Source organism: Podarcis raffonei, chromosome 3 (genome assembly GCF_027172205.1).
Source record: "Podarcis raffonei isolate rPodRaf1 chromosome 3, rPodRaf1.pri, whole genome shotgun sequence".
NCBI lineage: Eukaryota > Metazoa > Chordata > Lepidosauria > Squamata > Lacertidae > Podarcis > Podarcis raffonei.
This window is the reverse complement of record NC_070604.1, coordinates 96,113,025-96,134,661: the sequence shown is the minus strand read 5'-3', so window position 1 is coordinate 96,134,661 and position 21,637 is coordinate 96,113,025. Positions and strand designations below refer to the sequence as shown.

The following is a 21,637-nucleotide window of genomic DNA, read 5'->3' as shown; positions in this document are numbered from 1 at the left end:
GTAACCCGAGGTACCACTGTATCTCTAAGCAGTATACAAAAAGCTAAAGCAAGAACAGACAACTTAAACAAAATATTACAAAAATACACCTTTGTGTATAAACCTGTTACATTAATACAAAGTTACTAATCTATCCATCTGTCTATGTCAATTCATACTCCTTCCTTCTTAGCCTCCAGGTTACAAACAAACTCTCAGCTCACCCACAAAAGTCTCCTGGAAAGAGTGGATATCAACTTTAGGACTCAGCTACATTAGTCAAACAACAAGACTTTGAATGTGTTAGAGACATGCAACACCAGATGGCGCCAGAGAGCAAACAAATTTTCTATGCGATTTTTACATAGGGTTTTCTTTTCTTTTGTTATAAATGATTTAATTTCTGACTTATTTATAGTATTTTTTTCCTTGTGTGTAGATCCACCCTTAGTCTCTCACTCTAGACTTGCTTTTTATGGGCAGACCCAAGGTGGATGGTACTTCCTCAGGATGCCCACAGCTGGGTCTCATTCATCTGCATTTGCCACAGCCAGTTCCAGGTGCAACAGGTTTGTTGAGTTTCCCAAGGGGTCCAAAGGATGGGAAGAGGGGCCCCCTCCACTCATAGCTCTTTCTTCACACTGTCCCCTTTTCCTCTAGCTACTTTATGTCTGAGGGGGGATTTGAACCCAGGTCTCCCTGGTCCTTGTTTAACACTCTTAACCACTGCTCTACAGTAATTCCCATATTCCTTTCCCTGACCATTGTTTAACTAAAACTAGCCCATGGATTTTGGGGTTGCACATCACCCTTGAGTACAAAGCTTCCAGATAATATTAGAATTGGGAACATTGCTGGATTGAGAAAGCAGTGTCTAAATTTAGCTGCATCAGTGCTGGGCCATAATGCTTTGATGCCTGAGGTTGAATAGCATATTGTAGCTCTCTACCCAACTGAGGGTGTATAATATCCAAGACTGGCCAAGTTATTTGGCACCTGAGACATAAACTCCCACAAGTACCGCACAATGGAATTCAAAATATAATAATAATAACAACAACAATTTGCTGCCCTTTCATGACTGCCCAAAATTGGCTGCTGAGGTGGACACCTCAGTCTGCTGAATGGTAGAGCCACACAAAACTGGGGCAATGAGTAGGGAAAAGCATTTCCAAACTTCAAGGCATCGAACACAGCTGTGAAATCTGTTATGTAGATCCTGTCCTATTCTAAAATAAATGCCTTGTTGCCCTGTGGAATCCACAGCCCTGCATATGCTGTTCAACTACAATTCCCATCATCCCTAACAGCTGGCCATGCTGGCTGCAGCTGATAGGAAATGTAGTCCAACAGGGTCTGAAGGGCCACATAATTCCCTGTCCTATGACATAGATCTATATAACCAGGAAGCCCAAAGACCTCTTGTAAATTTGCAAAGACTGAGGAATGAACAAGAAAAGAAAGAGGAAATGTGAAAGAAATGCAGAGGAAAAGGCAACAGAGGTTGCGTTACTAAGAGATTGTAGAAGGGCGGCTTAAAGGCATCTTGTCGGTTATCCTAAAACCTTAGAAACACATGTCCCTGTTTCACTTCACTCCCCTTTTCCTGCCTTTTCTATCAGAAAATCGGGAGAAGATGAGGATGGTGGAAGAAATGAGGCACCAGTTGAAAAAATAATAATAATGAAGGGATGGCTGATCATGCTGCCTCCTTCTTCCCTCTTTCCTTTTTGCCCGCCAAGCGTTGAACTGATTAGAGTGTAATTAAGGCCATAAAACCCTCAGCTTATCCACCTGTTTATTCACTAAAGTCTCAGGCTCATCAGGCAAATTAGCTGCTTCCAGGCTGCACGTTGGGCCTAGAGCTGGACTGATTAATGAAGTTTATTGGGAGCTGTTAAAAGCATTAACTGAAGGAAATCTCAGCAATTCGTCATATTTAAGGGATGGAAATTAAATCTCCCCATGCAAATGAGAGGAGACTCCAAAGCAGCTTCTTTTTAGAGGTTACAGAGGGGGAGTGGGGGTGGCTGGGTGGGTGGGAGGTAGGGAGGAATGGATGAGTTTTATTCACCAGGCTGCTTTGTGTCTCTCTGTCCCTGGGGCAGCTGACCCCAGAGCAAACGCTGCTTCCCAGGAGCCATTACCCACCCTCGTAATGGAGCTCATTTAGTGTTTGGGTAAAAACATAAGACAAGGCCTTGATTGGGCAGGCTGTGGTTCTTAGAGTGACAGGGCCCAGATGGAACGACTAGGCCCAGAAAGGCAGTTCCCTATCCACTTGAGATGTCTGCAACATGTGATTTCAAATAATGACATTTTAGCAGTTGCAATGACTTCATTATCATCCAGCTTGGCAGCAGCTTTATAATTTATTTTGCACTCTTCGTTGGTAATCTGATCTGAAAACCGAACAAGATGCTTGAAAATGTTTTTTGTCTGGAAGCTGCCCTTTGTATCCCAGGAAGCTGCCTTATCACATTGCCTCAGAACTGGCTCCGCTGACTGGCATTAGCTATCTTTTCCATCTCTAACTGAATATGCTCCAACATTCCTCAGATGAAAATAGGGACACTTCCCACTCTGCCCCCACCCCCTCAAACTGATCCTCCTTGACCTCCCATTTTTTGAATCGCCTGCCCCAGACAGAGCATTTCCTCTCAGAAAAAGGGCGAGTGCCACCACCACTAAGGCAACAGGACGCAACGTGCACATCCTCCAACGTCCTGAGAAAACCCGTTAATCCCGATTTTATTTTATTCTTTGGTAGATTTGCAAAAAGAAAGACGCACACTGATAAGGGAGGAGGCCAGTGGCAGTGGAGAGGCAAAAGGATGCTCCTTTGCAGTCGCAGCTGCCGCCATCATCGTCGCTCAGGACAAGCGCTGGCTCACCCTCCTCCCCAAGCTTGGCAGTGGTGCGGGCAGGGGAAATAGGGACATTCCAGGATCCAATCAGAAACTGGATGGCTTTTTGTAATAACAAGACTGTCCCTGGGAAATCGGGATACTTGGAGGGTATGTAAAGTGAGATGTCAGGGATTGAACTAGAGTCCCTTTTCACACAAAACCTGTCTTATGCTTCTAAGAAACTGCCCTTTCCATATAACCTAGCTGCTGGGGGCATTCTTAAAGAAAACCATCCCTGTAAATGAGACTGATCAGAATAAAAGCCAAACGAGAATTTAGACAAAGCCTAAAACTGAGCTATAGCCCTTCCTCATAAGATCCATGACATGGAAAAACAAAGTCCTTGTGTGGACTGAGTGCGATCAATTTAATGTTTTCTGAGAGAGTTGGGTAGCAAATGAAGGGCCTCTTCTGAGGAATCTCTGAGAGACCTAGTCTCTTGGGGATCCGGCTAGGCAGCATGTACCAAAAGTGTCCTCCCACTCTGGGGGTAAGTACTACTGGATACAGGGGAAAAGTAATTGTTCAAAATTCAGGTATAAATGTGATGCATGTTTCTGTTTCATGCATGTTCCTCTGCTACTTTAATGCTCCTTGTTGTCCTGTGGCTTTCTCATTTCTGTTTCTGCAGCTCAGTCACAGCTCTTGTAGGCAGACTCTTGTTGGCTTGGGTCAACCATTTCCTGCAATCCCAGAGGTTAATATGTAGGAGGGCAATTGACTTTATTCTTGGGAAGTTCTCAGGGGCAGTTTTCTGCCATGGCCAGAGGCAATATCTTGGCAGTCTCATCTTGGGAGGTTCATAATATAGGCCTCTATCACAGTAATTAAAGATGCATTAACCTGTTTTTATTTCCTCCTTTGAGTCCTTGAAGAAACACATTGCAAGTGAAACTCAAAGTCAAATCAAATGTAAAGAATGAATAGTTGCAATTAATTTCAAAGACTCTGAGAAAGACCAGGTAACCTTTTATAATCAACAGATTATTTTATGAGTTTAATTCACAAAACAAATTACAACTTGTTTATTTAGTAGCAGTTGTATCATCTAATTAAAAAAGTAAATCTAGGTGTTTCACAATGAAACAGCTCCATCTAAACAACGTAAAATAAGAATCAACATTTTAAAATACAGTCTGAAGGGTTAGCCCTTAGGTAGGAGATGTTGCCAGAGAACCTGTCCACACAGTGCATCCACAGTTGGGTAACAAGGAATTTTATATTGTATTTAGTCCTCCAATATGGATTTTTCCAGAATTTAAAAAATCCAAGTTTACTGTTGAGAAATTGCAGGCTGCCTGCTGAATGGGGAGAGAGTCAAGTGCACAAAGTACAAATATTTAAGGCACTTATGGTTTCAAATTCATGTTAAACTCCCATGTGGATGAGCCCTAAACTATGATGGTATAACTCAAGTTTCTCTGATAATTATTGTCAGCGCTGCCCAAGGTCCCAGCTCACACAAGACCAACGCTGCTTCTTTCTCTAGTATAAAAGTCTTTATTGAAGTTCAGTTTCACTTCCAGACGCGCAGCGCGCAACGCTACGTCTATACCTTAGACCGTCGAAGCTCCATCTGAATCTCCTCCCCCCTGACACCAGTTTAAGATTCTAGCCTTACTCCACCTCTTCCTCTGTTCCTTCCTTCTCTGGGTCCGCCTGCTAGTCGGAGTCTCAGCCCTCCTAGACTCCTCTGACACTGAGTCCCCTGACTCTTCCCCCTCCCTCCTTCGGGCTTTCTGACCTGGCTCCCAATCCGGGTTTTCTGCTGTCCCGCGCTCCTCCACATTTGAACTTGGCGCGCGCGCGCAGCCTCCCACTTTCCTTCTGACCGTTACACTTGTGTCACTGCTCCCTCTTTCGGGGAGGCTAGCTGGACCTGGCCTTCCCTCCGTTTCCCCACTTCCCGATGGGGGCGTGGTTACCCCTGACTCATCTTCTCTCCCCGCTGGAGGAGAGGCTGGTCCTGACTCAAGTGACTCTTCCCCCCCACTGTGCTCTGGTGGGGGAACTGGTCCTGATCCTCCGCTGCTCCCTTGGGAGTCCCCTCTGGTCCCTTGTTTATGGAGCGTCCCCCCTGGGACCCCCCTTGCCCTTACCATAGGCGCCCCCTTCTGGGAATCTTCTGATTCGCTGGAGAAGCTCATGGAATCTCTCGGGTCACTGTCATACTCCCCTACGCTCCCCTCTGATTCCTCTCCTCCGCTCTCTATTTGCTCTCTCCCCTGCTCTTCTGCTCCTGAGCCTCTGACAATTATCAACAGGTTTGAATTTGGTTTATAACAGTCAAGTGTTGTGTAGTCTAAACTGGCTGCCTTATAATTAAATAAATATCTCTTCCAAACATTCTCACCTAGGACTCAGCTATACAGCTGCAAAAAAAAAAAAAGTTTTAAAGTGCATTATACAAATGTGACACTAGATGGGGATGATGAGCTATGGCATATTCAATATGTTTTTTAAAAAAGCATTTTCACGACTTAAAAAAAATGTGTCTAGATTCCACCTTAATAACAACAATCATAGATGGGATAAAAACTATGAAAAAGTCAAAAGACACTTGTTGGTGTAATATGAAAATACTCTTAATTACAGCGATCCTTGCTAAACTGAGAAAGTAATGTGCATTCTTCTGCCATGCTGTGGATACACATATATCAAATAAAAGAGAAATATCATAGAGTTAGGGGCTCACAGAAGGGCCCTATGTAAGCAAAATGTATTTCCGCCAAAATAGAAGCCCTATTCATCCATGGTATTACTGGAATTCGGAGCAGGAATTAATGGGAAATTGTGGGTTAGCACTTTGATTTCTGGCCCAGATAAGACACAAATTGGTAGAGGTTAAAGAGGTCCACTTTGGATACCTGTGGCTGTTCACTTTGGCCTCTGGTAGACACTACTATCCTCACTAGCATGCTCATTATCTCATACAGTACTTTAGATGACGGGGGAAGGGTAGTCAGAATTTCCCTGGCAGGGAGCTAGCAGTCAGATGAAAGGAGGAGCAGCAGAAGAAGTGGGGAGGGTGTTGGTTTGAATAGCCTTGCCCTGGAATTCCCTCCCTGCATAAACAGGGTTTACAGTGGTACCTCGGTTTTCGAACAGCTAAGTTCACGATCAACTTGGAACCCAAACGCTGCAAAACCAGAAGTAGGTGTTCCAGTTTTTGAATTTTTTTCCCAGAAGCCAAACATTCTCCATTTTGAGTCCCCCTGTGTTTCCTGTTGCACTGCTAATTTGCATCCCCCCATTGTAATTCAAGCCTTCCGTTTCCAATTGCAGTGTTCTGAGGTGATATTTGGAGCTTATGTTTTGTGCTTTTGTTTTTGCTATTTATTTTGTGTTTTTTGTTTTGAGGCTTTTTCAGTTAATTTGATTGATTGATTGATTGTGTGACTGCGGAAATGGATAAAAGCCCCCATCCAAACAATGACTATCATCAGTGCAGGTAAGAAATTGCTTTAATTTTAATTTTTATCATCTACAATACTGTTTTACTTGTTTTATAGTACAGTACATTGATTATTGCTTTCATTTTATGGATCAGTGGTCTCGTTAGATAGTAAAATTCATGTTAAACTGGTGTTTTAGGGGTTATTTTTAAAAGTCTGGAACGCATTAATCCATTTTGCATGACTTTCTATGGGAAAGCATGCCTTGGTTTTGGAACGCTTTGGTTTTGGAATAGACTTCTGGAATGGATTAAGTTTGAAAACCAAAGTACCACTGTTTTCAGGAAAAATAATCTTAAATCATGTGTAATTTGCCTGTTGATCAAAAGTTTCCTTAATTTAAGCCTGAGGGGAAGAAAATGGAAAAGAAATGGAGGTTCAGTTCACTACAGAAACATTGGACTGGATTCAGCTAATGAGTCTCACTAGCAGAAGCTCATGCAAGGACATTTCCCACCCCCCCATCTCCACCCACATGTGCCCCATGCTCCTAAATTGGCTTGAGACGGTCAGGAGAACCTCCAGAATTGGGGGGGGGGGGAGAAAAGGAGATCATTCCATCTTGCAAGCTGAAATGCTAACCTTTGGACATAGTGCCAAGCTGAATTCCTCCCACTGGGTTGGATCCAGATTTCCCTTCCACCAATTGGAGCATCCCATAACTGAGTTCCACTCAAAAGATGATGCATCCATCCATGGAGGAAGAGATGATTGTTCCTCCCTTTGTATCCATTCTCTCTTTGGCAATGGGATCCTTCTTTCCCATCCATGGAAGGTGAAGTCTGGGTCCTACCCATTTTTAGAAGTTTACCAATAAGTTTCAGGTCATGTCATATCGTTCTTTGTAACCATCAACAAAGACAAGATAAAGAAGGAAAGAAGGATTGCTTTAGTGCACTTCATACCTGGGTTTTTCCTGACTAGAGATCTGCTTATTCACTGCAGCTATTTGATTAACATTTTTAAGCAGTTTATCCACCGTAATATTTACCTGTTTCAGTGAGTTGTGAGGAAACGGAATTTCAATAAGAAACTGAAATTGGGTTTGCTAGTTTGCTCAAGGCTTCCTGCAGTTTTCTGTTTGTACAGAACTTTTTCCCCCCCAATAGGATGGCTAGCATCTGCACACCTGTCATAAAGCAGTACAACTATTTCCAAATACGCTTGATAGAAAATAGCTAAAATGATCTCTTAAGCAAATCAATTTAGTGTAAGATTATGCAAGCCTTTGACTTACATAGAACTCCGCCTTTGACAAAATGGATAATAATTTTTAGCCAAGATTGAGAACCAGCAAATACAATGGATGTATGTGCTTGAGAAATGTACACATTGTCCCCAATAGCTAGGGGATATTTGAGTAATTTGTGACTGTAGCACATTCAGAGTTCATCAGTTTCCAAAACTGGGAACAGAGCTTCACCACTCCTATATAATACTGCCTGGAAGCACAACACACTTTAACAGCTGTTGTTCTCATGATATGGCTTATAGTTTCATTCTTCAAATAAAGTAAAGCTGCAGTCCTATGCATGCTTACTTAGGAACAAGCTCCATTGAGCACAGTGGGAGACATTTTGCAGCCTGAAGCAAAGGACAAGGTGGCACCCACAACAGAAGCTGGCCAGACTAGTAGCTGAATCCGAATTCAACACTGGCAACAGGATTGCATCCTCCAGCACCCCTAAAGGGCAGCAAGCTAGGTGAGCCATAGTTCATCATCTCCAACAGAGGGATCAGGAAGAATAGCCAGAGGGCTGCTGCCGCCCCTGGAACCTGCTACCTGAAGTAATGGCCTCCCTCTGCCCTACAGTAGGGCTGGCCCTGGTTGGGATTGCTTTTAAGTAAACATGCTTAGTCCTATTGAATTTGAAGGTGTTTGTTGGCTCCTGATACACAGCTTACCTGCACAGGTGGTTGAGTGCAAATGGGGCTACCAAGATAAAGTATTGATTTCTACACACTTGGTATGCAGTTAAAACTGAGAGAGGATCTTGCTCATTGGACCCAGATAAGACCTACCTATCTGTCAAAGTGCCTTCTCCCATATAAACAGTCCCAGGTACTGCAATTGGCAGCATCTCTTTCTGTTGTGCCCCAAGTGGGTTTAGCCCACTGAGTGGCAATATGGTAGGGGGTCTTCCTCTGTTGTGGCTCACCGGTCTTGGAATTCCCTTCCCCTGGAGGGACAGACAAAATGGACTATGAGGGGTTTCCTACTGCTATTTAAAACAAAAAAACCTGTTTTCCCATCTAACTCAATATTCTCTGTACTGTACTGATGAGCAATTGCTCTTTAGTATTTCAGAGAGGAGCCTTTCCTGGCCCTTGCTGGAGAAGTTAGTATCCAATTTGCCGTACCTGCCAAAGGCTGCTTCATAACCAATACCTGAGTTTGCTGAAAACACAAACAAAGCTGGATGTTATCAGCATGGCAGTGCCTTACTCCAAAACCATGAGTAATCTCACCTATAGGTTTTATGTAGACTTCAGATTGTGCTAAAGTAATGACACTCTCCGCTATCCCATTGCATCAGTGTATGCAAAAATATAAGGATGGAGAATGTAATGGTATGTGTGCAGAGGCCCACAGAGCACAATGGAAGGAGGCAGAGTCCTTCCTCCCGTCTCACTGCCATTTACATTTTCTTTCAAAGTATAATGTGTGAGGGGTGTGTGTGAACCATTGTGGTTAGGATGGATTACAACAACAACAACAACAACAACAACAACAACAACAGATCAGTGGAAGCCTGGGAAAGTAAAAGGGTCCTTGCAGCTTACCAGAAAGATAGGAGAGTGGGCACCAGGTGAATTTCTTTGGGCAGCTTGTTCCAAGGCTGGGGCATTTCCACAGGAAAAAGTTCTGTGCCCTGTAACTTCCCAGTGCACCCCAGATAGCCAAAGGGTTCAGATAGGAATGGGGTAGCAATTTGATTCTGTTCACATTTAAAGGCAAACTTACCTCATTCACATTTTCCCATAAAAGATCCAAGCCGAAGCACAGCCATCCTTCAAAATTCAAATTTCTCTGAATTTTGCAATGCAGTTTTCTAGCCAAGTAATGTGTACAGAAGTGCATATGCTAGTGCAAAGTGTCCCTATGAATGCATGTATGAGTGAAAACAACACACAAAAGGCATTATATTGGGAAATGGTTGCTTTGCAAACATTTTATATTAATGTGTATTTTAGGAGAAATTTGCACTAAAACTAAGGTGAATTTTCATGAAGACTTCTTTAAAAAAATGCAAACTGTTGTGGAAATGCGGAGACCTGAATTTAAGATTAGAAAAATGAGAAACTGAGAGAAACCAGAATTGATGTCTGAAGTGCCTCTGATAACTGGGTTTACAGTGTTGCATGGACAGGCAGAAGCAGGTCCTGAACCTTACCCTTCCCACTTTGCTCTCCCCAAAACACTAGTTTTCTCCTACTGAGGGTTATTTCCAGGCACAAGAGTTTCATGGGCAAAAGAAACAGTAAAGGAGACATGTTTTGAAACAGTGGGTGCAGGAATGAAGAAAGGGAAAGGGTTCCGCACATAATTTCTACCACCCACTCACTCATGCTGCACTTTTAAATCACCCTAGCTTTGCCTTGCTTTATATAGCAGTGATGACAACCCAGTTCTAACACATGCTGTTGCCATGTTTAATTTGCCCAGTAGAGACCAAGGTACATCTGAGAACAGGTGAGGGGCCATGGTGAGCGGCCGAGTGCCTTGCTTTGCATGTGAATGCTCCCATCGCCAGTCCTTGGTCTCTTTGGATAAAAAGGGTGACGTAGAGTAGGTGATGGGAAAGGCTTCTGCCAGACACCGTAGAGAATCTCTCCCAGTCATAGTAGGCTTATTGGGCTGGGGAGCACAAATGTAGTCTGATATTAGGCAGCTTCCTATGTTCCTAATAGGAAATGGAAGCGCAATGCAAATCAGTGAAAAAATAGGGAAAGGCAACTTATTTCCAGCTTCAGCATTCATACAAAAATATCATGCCTTTCAGTCTTCCACACATTGACATTAGTTGCATGGCACCCTGCATCTGCAAAACTCTCAAGTAAATGGAGAAGCTTCCTGTATATTCCTTCTGGGTAATTTGTTAGTGGATATGCAAAGCAAGATTTCTTTCTGCGTACATTGTACTTGATTTGTTGCTGGCAACATTTGACAGCTCACCTGATCAGCTTTTGGCCTCATAATTATTTCAAACTGTCTTTGTTCTTTCTGTGCCTTCTGCAATATATTTCATTATTATTTTTTTGGTCCTTATTAACTTTTTACAGCATGTTTTTCAGCTGTGGCTAAAATCACAGTGTTAATGAACCAACCATGGTAATCACTATTAGTTATCTAGGAGCTTTAATGAAGCATAATTAAAACTAACATGACATGTATGGAAAGAGCTGTTCCAAACTCTTTTATTATTATTATTATTTATATCCTGGTTTTTTTCTTGAATAGAAATTATTCCTTATTCCAGTTTTCGGTGCAATAATTGCTGCATTCAGTGAGAGCTTTTTCTTATCAGAAAACCAGAACCTGAGGGGGGGAAACACCATAGTTTCCTTGGGAGGGACATTTAGCTAATCCTTAAGCCAAACACACTCAAGAAACATACTCAGGAAAATGGAAGTACATGTCACAGTGAGGAATAGCTTCAACAACTGGCATATGATTCTTTCCCCTCTTGCATGAGAATATATCGAATGAAGAATTATGGCAGATTATATATTCCATTTAGGAGATAATTGTGAACATATATGTGAATGTTTGCATGTTGAAATTCTTTAACACTCCAGATGAAACATGCTTTTTTATTATGCAAATCTCCTCTTTTCATACTTTTTGAGGAATAGATCTAGAGAGTATAGCACCTGCACTTTAAAGCAAAGTTTTTATGTCAACAGATAGCATGCAAAAAAAGGTTAATAAAGCAAATTTGCTCTCCATCCTTAACTGATGTTGTTTTAATAAGCTGCTTCAATTCGATAGACTTAGCTTTTCTTCTATTCTGCTATATTTGAACTAGCTGTTTTAAGTCACAAGTGTTCTATTAAGACATATGTAATGACAAATCTTACCTCTCCTTAAAGTAAATCCAAACTCCAGCAGCAAAAATTGGTTAATGTCATTTTAATGTCACCAGTAGATTTTAAGTACAGGATAAATCAATTATTGTAATCGCAGCCCTTGTGTAAATCACTAAAGGCAAACCAACCTCAGGATTATAAAATGAATCTTTGACAAGTATTCAAGGTTTTAGCATATTCCCAATAATGAGGATTAAGCACTTGCTATCTTGTGAAAGAAAAGTTTTATTCAGTTACTAAGGAATATGTGCGTAATCATTAAGAGAGGTCAGATTAACAAAGGTATTTTGCAAAAAAAAGGGCATCCAGTACAACATCTGGTGGAAGATCAATGATAATTTTGTCAATTCTTTTTGTAAAAGGGGAAAGATTAAGAAAGTGATAAGATAATGGAGTAGCTTAATGCTATATTTTGAAAGAATGGACAGAAATTATAATGGTATCATAAAATATAATTATATAACTTTTTGACATTTTTATGTCAAGAAAAAGACTATTCTTCCTTGAACCAAGAGCAAACAATGATTTCTGAAATCCACGGGCAATTCAGTCAATCCCAAATAAGTCCTGATTCTACATGAAGGGATTATGTAAAAAAGGCTCCAGACTAGTCTATCTGGTTCATTACAATTCCTCACACTTCACTTTTTTTGTAGCTGTAAATGCGGAAAAGAAATTTGAATGTAATGTTCTGACTCCTGATGAAATCCTGTGATAATTTTTTTTTAAAAGACCAATCATATGTTTAATTGGATAATTTGCTCCAAAATACAGTTCACTCTAAAGGAGACTTTATGCTGAGTATAAATGATGAATAATCTTACCATGTATTGCTTTTCAAAAAGCCAGCCTTTTACTTTTCTGTTTAGTGGAATGTTGAAAACAGAACCGGTTGTCAGCAGGAATGTGTCTTATAAGGGCAAAATGGCTTTATTATATTATCATTAATAATTTAATTATTAATGAGAAACTGTGCATTGTCAGAATATTTTTTTATTAATTTCTGATATCAGTGTTTACAGGTGCTCCCCCCCTCTGCAACGTTGCAGTATATACATTTCAGCACATATATCTTTTTAATCCAAGTACACTTGGGTTTTATCTAGAAAGATTTGTTTTGTACAAGCATTTTAAATTAATGAATATGACTTGGCTCTGGGGATCCCCTTCTGTTAATTGGAAGAGGGTTTTAAAAATACCTTCTCCAGCTTCCCGTTCTGTCCTTTTGGCACATGGAATTACACGTTTATTTTTAAACAGCACGATACAAAATTCCGTGTCTGTTGCAACGGAGAAAAGAATTTACATTGCTATTTGAGCTGCAATTTTTTTCTTTTCCAAAACAACATGTCTCTGTTCATAGATATGTCTTTCTGCATGCTTACAGTCTTGGTGTCATATGAATTGTGGCGTAATAGCATTTAGTTATGGATGTGTTGGGGAAATGTGCATATTATTCATAAATTGCACTCCACAATGTAAATGAATATCTGCCATTTGAAAACAAAACCAAAAACATTTTAACCACTTCAATTTCAAGAATCAAAATATTTTTTAAAAAAATATTTATTCTTCAAATAAAACATAAATGCCATGGCTACTAAATTGGAAAGAAAATTGTTATATGAAAGTCATATGTGGTTTAAATGTACTTCATTTTAGATCTTGATGTAAGAATAAATATTCTTACGACAGGCTTCCTCTGTATAGGAGTAATGTTTATAGATTTGTCTGGCTGCTAAATTGTTGAATCTATTTAATTTAGTTTTTCATGTAAAAGATTTTAATTTTCTTTTATTGCTACACATTAGATGCCATTGTTCCTCATGCAACTGAGGACTGAATTTTATTATCTGGCGCGGGTTCTAGAGGGGTAAAGCGAAATGATCGAAGAGGAAAATCACAGTCCTTTAAAAAGGATTCCTTGACAAAATTGTAATCACCTTTAGAAACAGTTTGCGGATAATCAAGGATTGTTACAGTAAATGAATAGCATCAAGAACACGCTGCTTAAAAGACGGGGAATTTCTGCTGAAGGGATGTATTAATGCATAGAAAGATCATCTGAGTCTGTCCTGTATATGTGATAAAACAGAAATTTGCAGTAGACGTCTGGCATCTGGTGGCTTGGAAATGAAATGACAGCCTTTCCTGAAAGGCAGCAAGAATGTTTAAAGACTGCTTCGAATCTTGGTTTTATTGCAAATGGGAAATCACAGTTTCATTACCTAACAAACTTTCAAAGCCTCTCAATTTTTTTCTGTGGAGAATTTGAGTTCTTGCAACATCTCTGTGTGGTCATAATACTAATGATAATAGAATCATAGAGTTGGAACCTGAAACCTTGGCGTTATCAGCACCACGCTGTAACCAACTGAGCTATTGAGGGTGATTGCTATTGGTTTAATGTCTATGTGCCAAAACATATGGCCATTTCTCTGAATTTACCCCTCTGATCTCAAAGTACCTTTCTTTGTGGGAGAAAGCAAGACAAGTGAGGGGTTTTTATGCCACATCAAGCAGAGAGGAAGGAAGGAAGGAAGGGTCTCTAGAATGCCGAATTTCATAGAATCATAGAATCATAGAATCATAGAATCATAGAGTTGGAAGAGACCACAAGGGCCATCGAGTCCAACCCCCTGCCAATCACTTTCTCACAAGTTCTGCAACTAGAATAAATTATGTAAATAAACTTGACATCAGCTGGGGTTGTCCCGCCCACCCTGTATCTCCAATGCTGTGGCTAGCTCTGTTTTGCCATGCAGATTTCTACAGCCTCTAGTTATAAGCAACTGCCTTCAACTTCTGTGGCAAAAACTATACAGCGCCGTGACTTTCCCTTTCTTCTTGGATGGTTATTTTGGGATATTGGTTAGAAATAAAAATCCTTGCATTCTTCCATTGCTGTGATAGGATAACTGATACTTTCATATACTTGATGCTATGCAAACAATACACCTAAAATAATCTACAAACTGACCCATCCATGGGTTATAAAGTGGTTATTCTCAGTGTGTGCCATTCTACATGAACATGATAACCTTTGAAATAGTTCTCCAAGGAGGAACAGAATAGAAAGATTGAATAAAAGAGGATAAATAGATATTTTTTTAATTCTATGGTGCGTATTATTCATACTTTTCTGAGACATTCAGATATGGAGCTCTGGCATCCTTCCCTCTATGACCAAACTTGGGTGGCTTCATGCCACACGACCATCAGTTTGGAAGAAAAATGGGGCCAGCCAGACATAACAGGTAGGTTTCTGTATAACCAAGGAGCAACGCAGAAATCCTAAAGTATTCTGTTCATACAGTAATAAGAAATAAAAGTTTTGAAAATCCAAAAGACATGCCTTTCTATGCTCAGTGACTCCCAGGACTTATGAAATGTTGATGACTTCAGTTTGCAGATTAAAGGAATGTGGAGAGTGTTATGTACTGAGCTTGGATCCTAGAACAATAGGCAAATAGGATCCTAGAAAGCAGCAACCTGATTAGTCTGCAGGAGCCGCCCAATCTGGCTCCAGGAGGAAGTGAATCAGCAACCTGATTGGCCTGCAGGAGCAGCCCAATCAGGCTCCAGGAGGAAGTGACTCAGCATCCTGATTGGCCTGCAGGAACAGTCCAATCAGGCTCCAGGAGGGAGTTGAATCAGCCAATCACATAGGACCCATTGTGTAAATAATGTATATATAGCCAGAGGTTTTGGGGGAAAGCACTCACTCACTGTTTACCATGAGCTGAAATAAAGAGCACGAAATCAGCACTCAACTCCTAGTATATTTCAGAGAGTGATGGAAGGACTTGCTTTGCTTGATTCCTTAACTGCTTGTGGTATCCTAGAAGGGAGCTTAGAGTTAAGAGGATCTGTGAATCTTCTCCATGCTATATGAAAAGCTTTGGGACAGGGAAGGGGGGAAAGCACATTTCCACTTCTCCACTCTCCAGATACCAAATGATACAGCAATAAAACACTGAGCCCTTGAGCACTTAATAGCACCGTGCAGGGTAGTTTCAGTAGGGTAGAAATGGAAAAACAAAACAAAACAGAGACATCACCTTGCCAACAAAGGTCCGTATAGTTAAAGCTATGGTTTTCCCAGTAGTGATGTATGGAAGTGAGAGCTGAACCAAAAAGAAGGCTGATCGCCAAAGAATTGATGCTTTTGAATTATGGTGCTGGAGGAGACTCTTGAGAGTCCCATGGACTGCAAGAAGATCAAACCTATCCATTCTTAAGGAAATCAGCCCTGTGTGCTCACTGAAGGACAGATCCTGAAGCTGAGGCTCCAATACTTTGGCCACCTCATGAGAAGAGAAGACCCTGATGTTGGGAAAGATGGAGGGCACAAGGAGAAGGGGACGTCAGATGACGAGATGGCTGGACAGTGTTCTCAAAGCTACCAGCATGAGTTTGACCAAACTGCGGGAGGCAGTGGAAGACAGGAGTGCTTGGCGTGCTCTATTCCAAGGGGTCACAAAGAGTCGGACACGACTAAACAACTAAACAACAACAACAACAGAAATGGAAAAGGGGTGTCCTTTTTCCTTTCCTGCCTCCACATCTGCACTTCTAGGTTCCTGTTCCAGGCTGGTTGGAGCTCCTTACAGGGCTTGTTTCTAGGGGCTGAGGAAACACTGCAACATTTAGTTGTTAGTCTCTGCTTATTGTGGACAAATAAGAAAGAAATAAGAACATCCTTTGTGGGATTTTCACTTGGACAGATTTTGTTATTCATTTGTTCAATTTTTAAAGTTCTCTTCATCTGTTAAGCCTAGGCTCCTTCTGGAGCTATCCAGGGTGCCACCCACCTTACGTTTTTCACTTTTTGTACTTGAACCTCTGCCCTTCCCTTCTTTATCTGGACTCGTTCTCTGCTTTGTTTGAGCTTGCCTTGCTGGAATATGAGTTAGGCTGGGATTTGAAACTGGTGTTAGAGGTACATGATCTGGTGTCCCTGACCTCTGTGCTCAGCATAAGCCCCTACCGGGCTAGAACCACATTATCCCTGAGCTGAGACCACGGCCTTGGACAGAACAAGAGGCTCTACTCTGTGCTAAGCTACCAGGGGTTAGTCAAGCAGTTCCTCAAGAATTACTGGGGATCAGGCATCCAACCACTTAAATAATAAGGTGCCTATGCTTATATAGAAACATCCAGGAAAAAGCCAATGATGGGAGATGGTGGAACATAAAAAGTTGTCTTACTGAGGCAGGTGATGGATCTGCTTATCACAGTATTATGGGCACTGGCTGCCAGTGACTCTTCAAAAAATACTCGGGACGGAACCTGGGACCGCAAATAGGAAGGGAAGCCAAGATGACAAGGATAGAAACAATTGAGGCTAGGAAACATCCATCAAAGACTGGGCCATAATGTTTTAAAGCATATAACTCTTATAGGCTCAGTAACTTGAGGAGAGTGTTCCTAGAATTATGTAAGTGTACATACCATTAAGATATTGTTCCCCGCTTAGATGATGAGCACAGTGTGCAGAGTGATGCTGAGGTCTGTTAATGTGAATACTGATGGCAGCAGTTTCTCAGGCATGGGGCTTCCTTTGTCAGGCCTCTAAGTCGGTCAAATAAACCATGGGTGGCTTAGAAAGAAAGAGAAGGCATTTGCATTTTCCCTCCTGGCTCCTTGCTGTCTTAATGGGTTGACCTGGGGTTGTGGGTCCCTGGTGTGGGTCCCTAGCCATGATGGCTATGTTCTGTCACCACAGTGAGAGGCAGTATGCCTCTGAATACCAGTTGCTACATGAGCAGAATGCTGTTGTGCTTGTGTCTTCCTTGCAGGCTTTCCACAGGCATCTGGCTGGCCACTGTGAAAACAGGATGCTGGACCAGATTTAGGAGACTCTTATGTTCTTATGTGGTCAGTTCTTTGGGGACGGGACTGGATTTAGACTCCAGCATTTCTGATGCAGGAGTCCCTGATTCAGAGGCTTCCAATCCAATGGGCTCAGGCCTCATGAAGTCAGGGCCCAAGTAGTTTTCCAGCATTTCTGCCTGTGTTGCTGCTTGTCAGATGGACCTGACTTGCTCCTCTTCATCCAAGTTGCTCTCCAAGAACCAGGCTATTGCTCAGAGTTGGGCCCTGACACTGTCTTAGCAATCCTTCAGGACTGAAAGACAGCCTAGAAATCAAATCAGTCAGTCAGCCAATGAAAAATTTCCATGACTTCCTACTGCCACATTTACTTCTTGCCAGAAAAGTCCGTGCAATTGCCACAGAAACAATTTAGATTTTTTAAGTCTAAATTCAAATGTGATTTGGCATTTGCTCTTTCTCCCCTTTCATCTCTACCATTCATATCTGGCATCACATAACGTGGCTGTGGAATTCAATCTGTGAAATGTGACTTCAAAATTTATATTAAATCCACTGAAAAGTGCTGATTCAACTTTCAACAGCCCAGTCAGCATCATACTTGTCTGCATTGTATCAGCTGTTGTCAGAAATTTGGAGGGCATCACTGGTACATAAAAATGAAATGTGAAAAAATGGCAGATTTTGGATTTCAGGGTGGTGGAGAATGGTTTCCTCCAAAAAAAGAGTTTCTGCTTTGAGTTTACATGTACTAATTAGCCGACTCTTATCTTGGTATATAATGTGACATGATTGCAGCCTTAATATTGCATCTTTATATGTGAATCCTATGATATATTTAAAAAGTGAATCTTTGTTAATGAACTCTCTCCTTCCACTTAGACTGTTTGAAGCATTCAGTCCAGCCACTCTACAATATTAACAGATGCAAAGTCAGACAGAAAACCTATTGATCAAAAGTGATATATCCAGAAGCAACATACTGTTTACAGTAAGTTATCATTCAACTGAATAATGATTTAGCCATTTACTAGGAAAATCTTCCAAATTGAAGTCTAATACACAGATACTAGGTCTTCCTGATGGCACCACATTGCCAAGATTAAGTCCCATAAAGTATCTCACACAAATTTTATTGAAACTACTGCACAGTTCTTTATGTGTGGGATACAGAAGCACATAAAGTATCTTGCAGTAAATTTTGTAATGAATGGCCACAAACTGCTTGTTAAAGGTCCCTGTGTGAATGTTCAGCCCCTCGGAAGCTATTGCCACTCTGATGTATTTTTCTAATAGTTTGCAGCCTACCAAAACATGTCAAGAAGATATAAGTATGGGCAAATGACTTAATGGTAAACATAAGTACTATAGCATGGAAGATGAGATTATCACAGCATCTATCTATCAAAAGGTGTGTCACGGAGTGTTTGACTGACCATGAATCCTTTGCAAGTTGGTAGCATGGACTCTCCTGGATTTATTGGAAGGGAAAGTGGTATACTGTATTGAGCAGGAAATTTGTGGCAAATACTTCTCTTTTTTTGCTTCCTGCAGCCAGGCTGGTGCCGAACATACTGCTCTGCTTTCCTTTGGACTGCATCAGCGAGGTCGAGAGGGGAGTCTTGTTGTCTGGGCAGCCCAGGACCTCCATGCATACTGCCCAAGCTTGTGCTCCAGGGAGGTCACTTAGGTGCCAACACAGTGGTTTGACTTCACCCCCGGAGGTGCGTTCCACTGTCTCTCAAGACAGATCGATGCCAGCAGGTTAAGTATTATGTCAATATAGGCATAATAATTATATCCTTCAAGCTGTGGGTTTGCATCCTGAACTGTAAAGGTAAAGGGACCCCTGACCATTAGGTCCAGTCATGGCCGACTCTGGGGTTGCAGCGCTCATCTCGCTTTATTGGCCGAGGGAGCCGGCGTACAGCTTCAGGGTCATGTGGCCAGCATGACTGAACAGCATGACAGCATCCTGAACTGTAGCCAGACTTAAACGGGTTTAAGGACTGTTGAGCCACTTTTTGTCAAGGCAGATAAACCATGCACAACCATGGTTTATGTGGCCGTTCATTACAAACTGAAAGCTGGAGATCTAGAGATTGCGGAAATTAACATCCACCCTTCCAGCATTCAAAATCTCCACTTTGACTTTGCAAATGCAAAATGTTATACACCCTGATTGAGACAGAGTTAAGACCAAAATGTTTGCCACTTATGTCTGGCATAAAATGAAGAGGATATTTCGCCAAGCTGTGTAAGAGGCTTGTCAAGCGTTTCTGCTCACCCTGTTTGGCAGGAATTGCATCATAAGCCTTTTGACTGATGCCAGGTTGACAAAAAAAAAGAGGGGCTTTGTTGTGGCATTAATGTTTTGAAAGTGATGTTTTTGTCCCGTGCCTCAAGTGACATAACGGATCATCCCTCTTAAACCCTTTGCTGATACAGCCACTGTGATCAGGGTGATTGATGAAAAATCCAATTGGCTCTGAATGTTTTTATTGTTAAATTGTATGGAAGAACAAGACAATCACTCTACTGATATCTTCACTTCTATAGGCAATGGCTGGACATATGCATGCAGTTCAGTATATGAATGCTTGCACACATCTCAACATATGCACCAACAGAACGAGCACACCTACAAAACAAGTAATTAAAGTTGTTTTAAAAACTAAGGGGCTCCACACTAAATGCTCATTTTCTGACCTTGGAGTTCTCCTAATGAATGGGGTACAGTAAGCACAACAGCAAAGATGTCAGATTTGAAAGTCAGAAATCTGAGTCCAAGTCCTTTCGTTGCTATGAATCTTTCTGGGTAATCTCAGGCAAGTGAGCACTTAGAAAAGGATGCTGTAATTTCAAAGGCTCAGCATGGGTTTCTCAAAAACAATTCATGCCAGACAAATTTCATTTCTTTTTTAGAAAATAGAGTTACAAGCTTGGTGGATCAGGGGAATGCTTTGGACATAGTATATTTTGATTTCAGTAAGGTTTTTTAACAAACTCCCCCATGATATTCTTGTGGAAAAGCTGGTAAGATGTGGGCTGGACAAGGTTGCTGTTAGATAGATTTGTAGCTGGTTGACTGACTGAACACAAAGAGTGCTCACTAATGGTTCCTCAGCATCCTGGAAAAAAGTGACAAGTAGGGTATCACAGGGTTCCGTCCTGGATGACTTGGATGAAGGAATTGAGGGGATGCTCATCCAATTTGCAGATGGCGCCAAACTGGGAGGGGTAGCTAACACAGCAGAAGACAGAATTGGGACTTTAACAGATTAGAGAACTGGGCCCAAACTAGCAAAATGAATTTCAATGGGGACAAATGTAAGGTTCTACACTTAGGCAGGAATAACAAGCTGCATAAATATAAGATCAAGGATACCTGGTTTACTAGTAGTACATGTGAAAAAGATCTAGGGGTCTTAGTAGAACACAACCCCAACATGAGTCAACAGCGTGATGCAGCAGCCAAAAAAGCTAATGCTATTCCAGGCTACATCAACAGAAGTATAGTGCCCTGATCAAGGGAATTAATAGTACTGCTATATTCTGCCTTGGTCTGGGGTCCTGTGTCTGGTTCTGAACACCACAATTTAAGAAGGATATGGACAAGCTGGAATGTATGCAGAGGAGGGCAACCAGTGTTTTGGAAATCAAGCCTTATGAGGAACAGTTGAGGAAGCCCGAGAAGAGATAGAATAGCTATCTTCAAATATCTAAAGAGCTGTCGCGTGGAAGATGGAGCAAGCTTGTTTTCTCCTGTTCTTGAGAGAGATTCCGACTAAACTTTAGAAATAACTTTCTGACAGTAAAAGCTGTTCAACAGTGGAACGGACTCCTTTGGAACGTGGTAGTTTTTAAGCAGAGGTTGGGTGACCATTTGTCATGGATGCTTTAGCTGTGATTCCTGCATCATAGGAGGTGGGTCTAGATGGCCCTCAGAGTCCCTTCCAATTCTTTAGTTCTTTGATTCTGAGTCTCTGGCTTTCTATTCAGTCTACTTCTCAGGGTTGTTGTGAGACTAAAAAACTCTACTTGCATGTTTCTTGCTTGCATGCCTGAATCCTTTTGTTGTCTATTTTCAAACTTGCTTCCCCCCACACACCTTTTTTTAAAAAATGGAATCCATCTCACACTTTTTTATAAGTGCCAAGCTTTTTCAGTACTGAGGCACCAAGATTCATATAAAAGCCATATGTAATTCTTGATACATTACTTACTGGAGCACCAAAATGCAGGACAGGCTTCCTCAACCTCGGCCCTCCAGATGTTTTTGGCCTACAACTCCCACAATCCCTAGCTAGTAGGACCAGTGGTCAGGGATGATGGGAATTGTAGTCTCCAAACATCTGGAGGGCCGAG

At 41.5% G+C, this 21,637-nt stretch overlaps 1 long non-coding RNA gene across 2 annotated transcripts; it reads left to right on the top strand.

Moving 5' to 3' along the window:
• The first annotated feature begins 1,296 nt into the window (after positions 1-1,296).
• On the top strand, positions 1,297-19,913 carry LOC128411122 (uncharacterized). Of its 2 annotated transcripts, XR_008329694.1 has the most exons (4): positions 1,297-1,482; positions 2,750-2,996; positions 18,152-18,260; positions 19,829-19,913. It is a non-coding gene; the product is annotated as an uncharacterized LOC128411122 (long non-coding RNA). The 2 variants fall into 2 exon arrangements; XR_008329693.1 differs by lacking the exon at positions 1,297-1,482 and having other exon boundaries at positions 2,035-2,996.
• Positions 19,914-21,637: the final 1,724 nt, after the last annotated feature.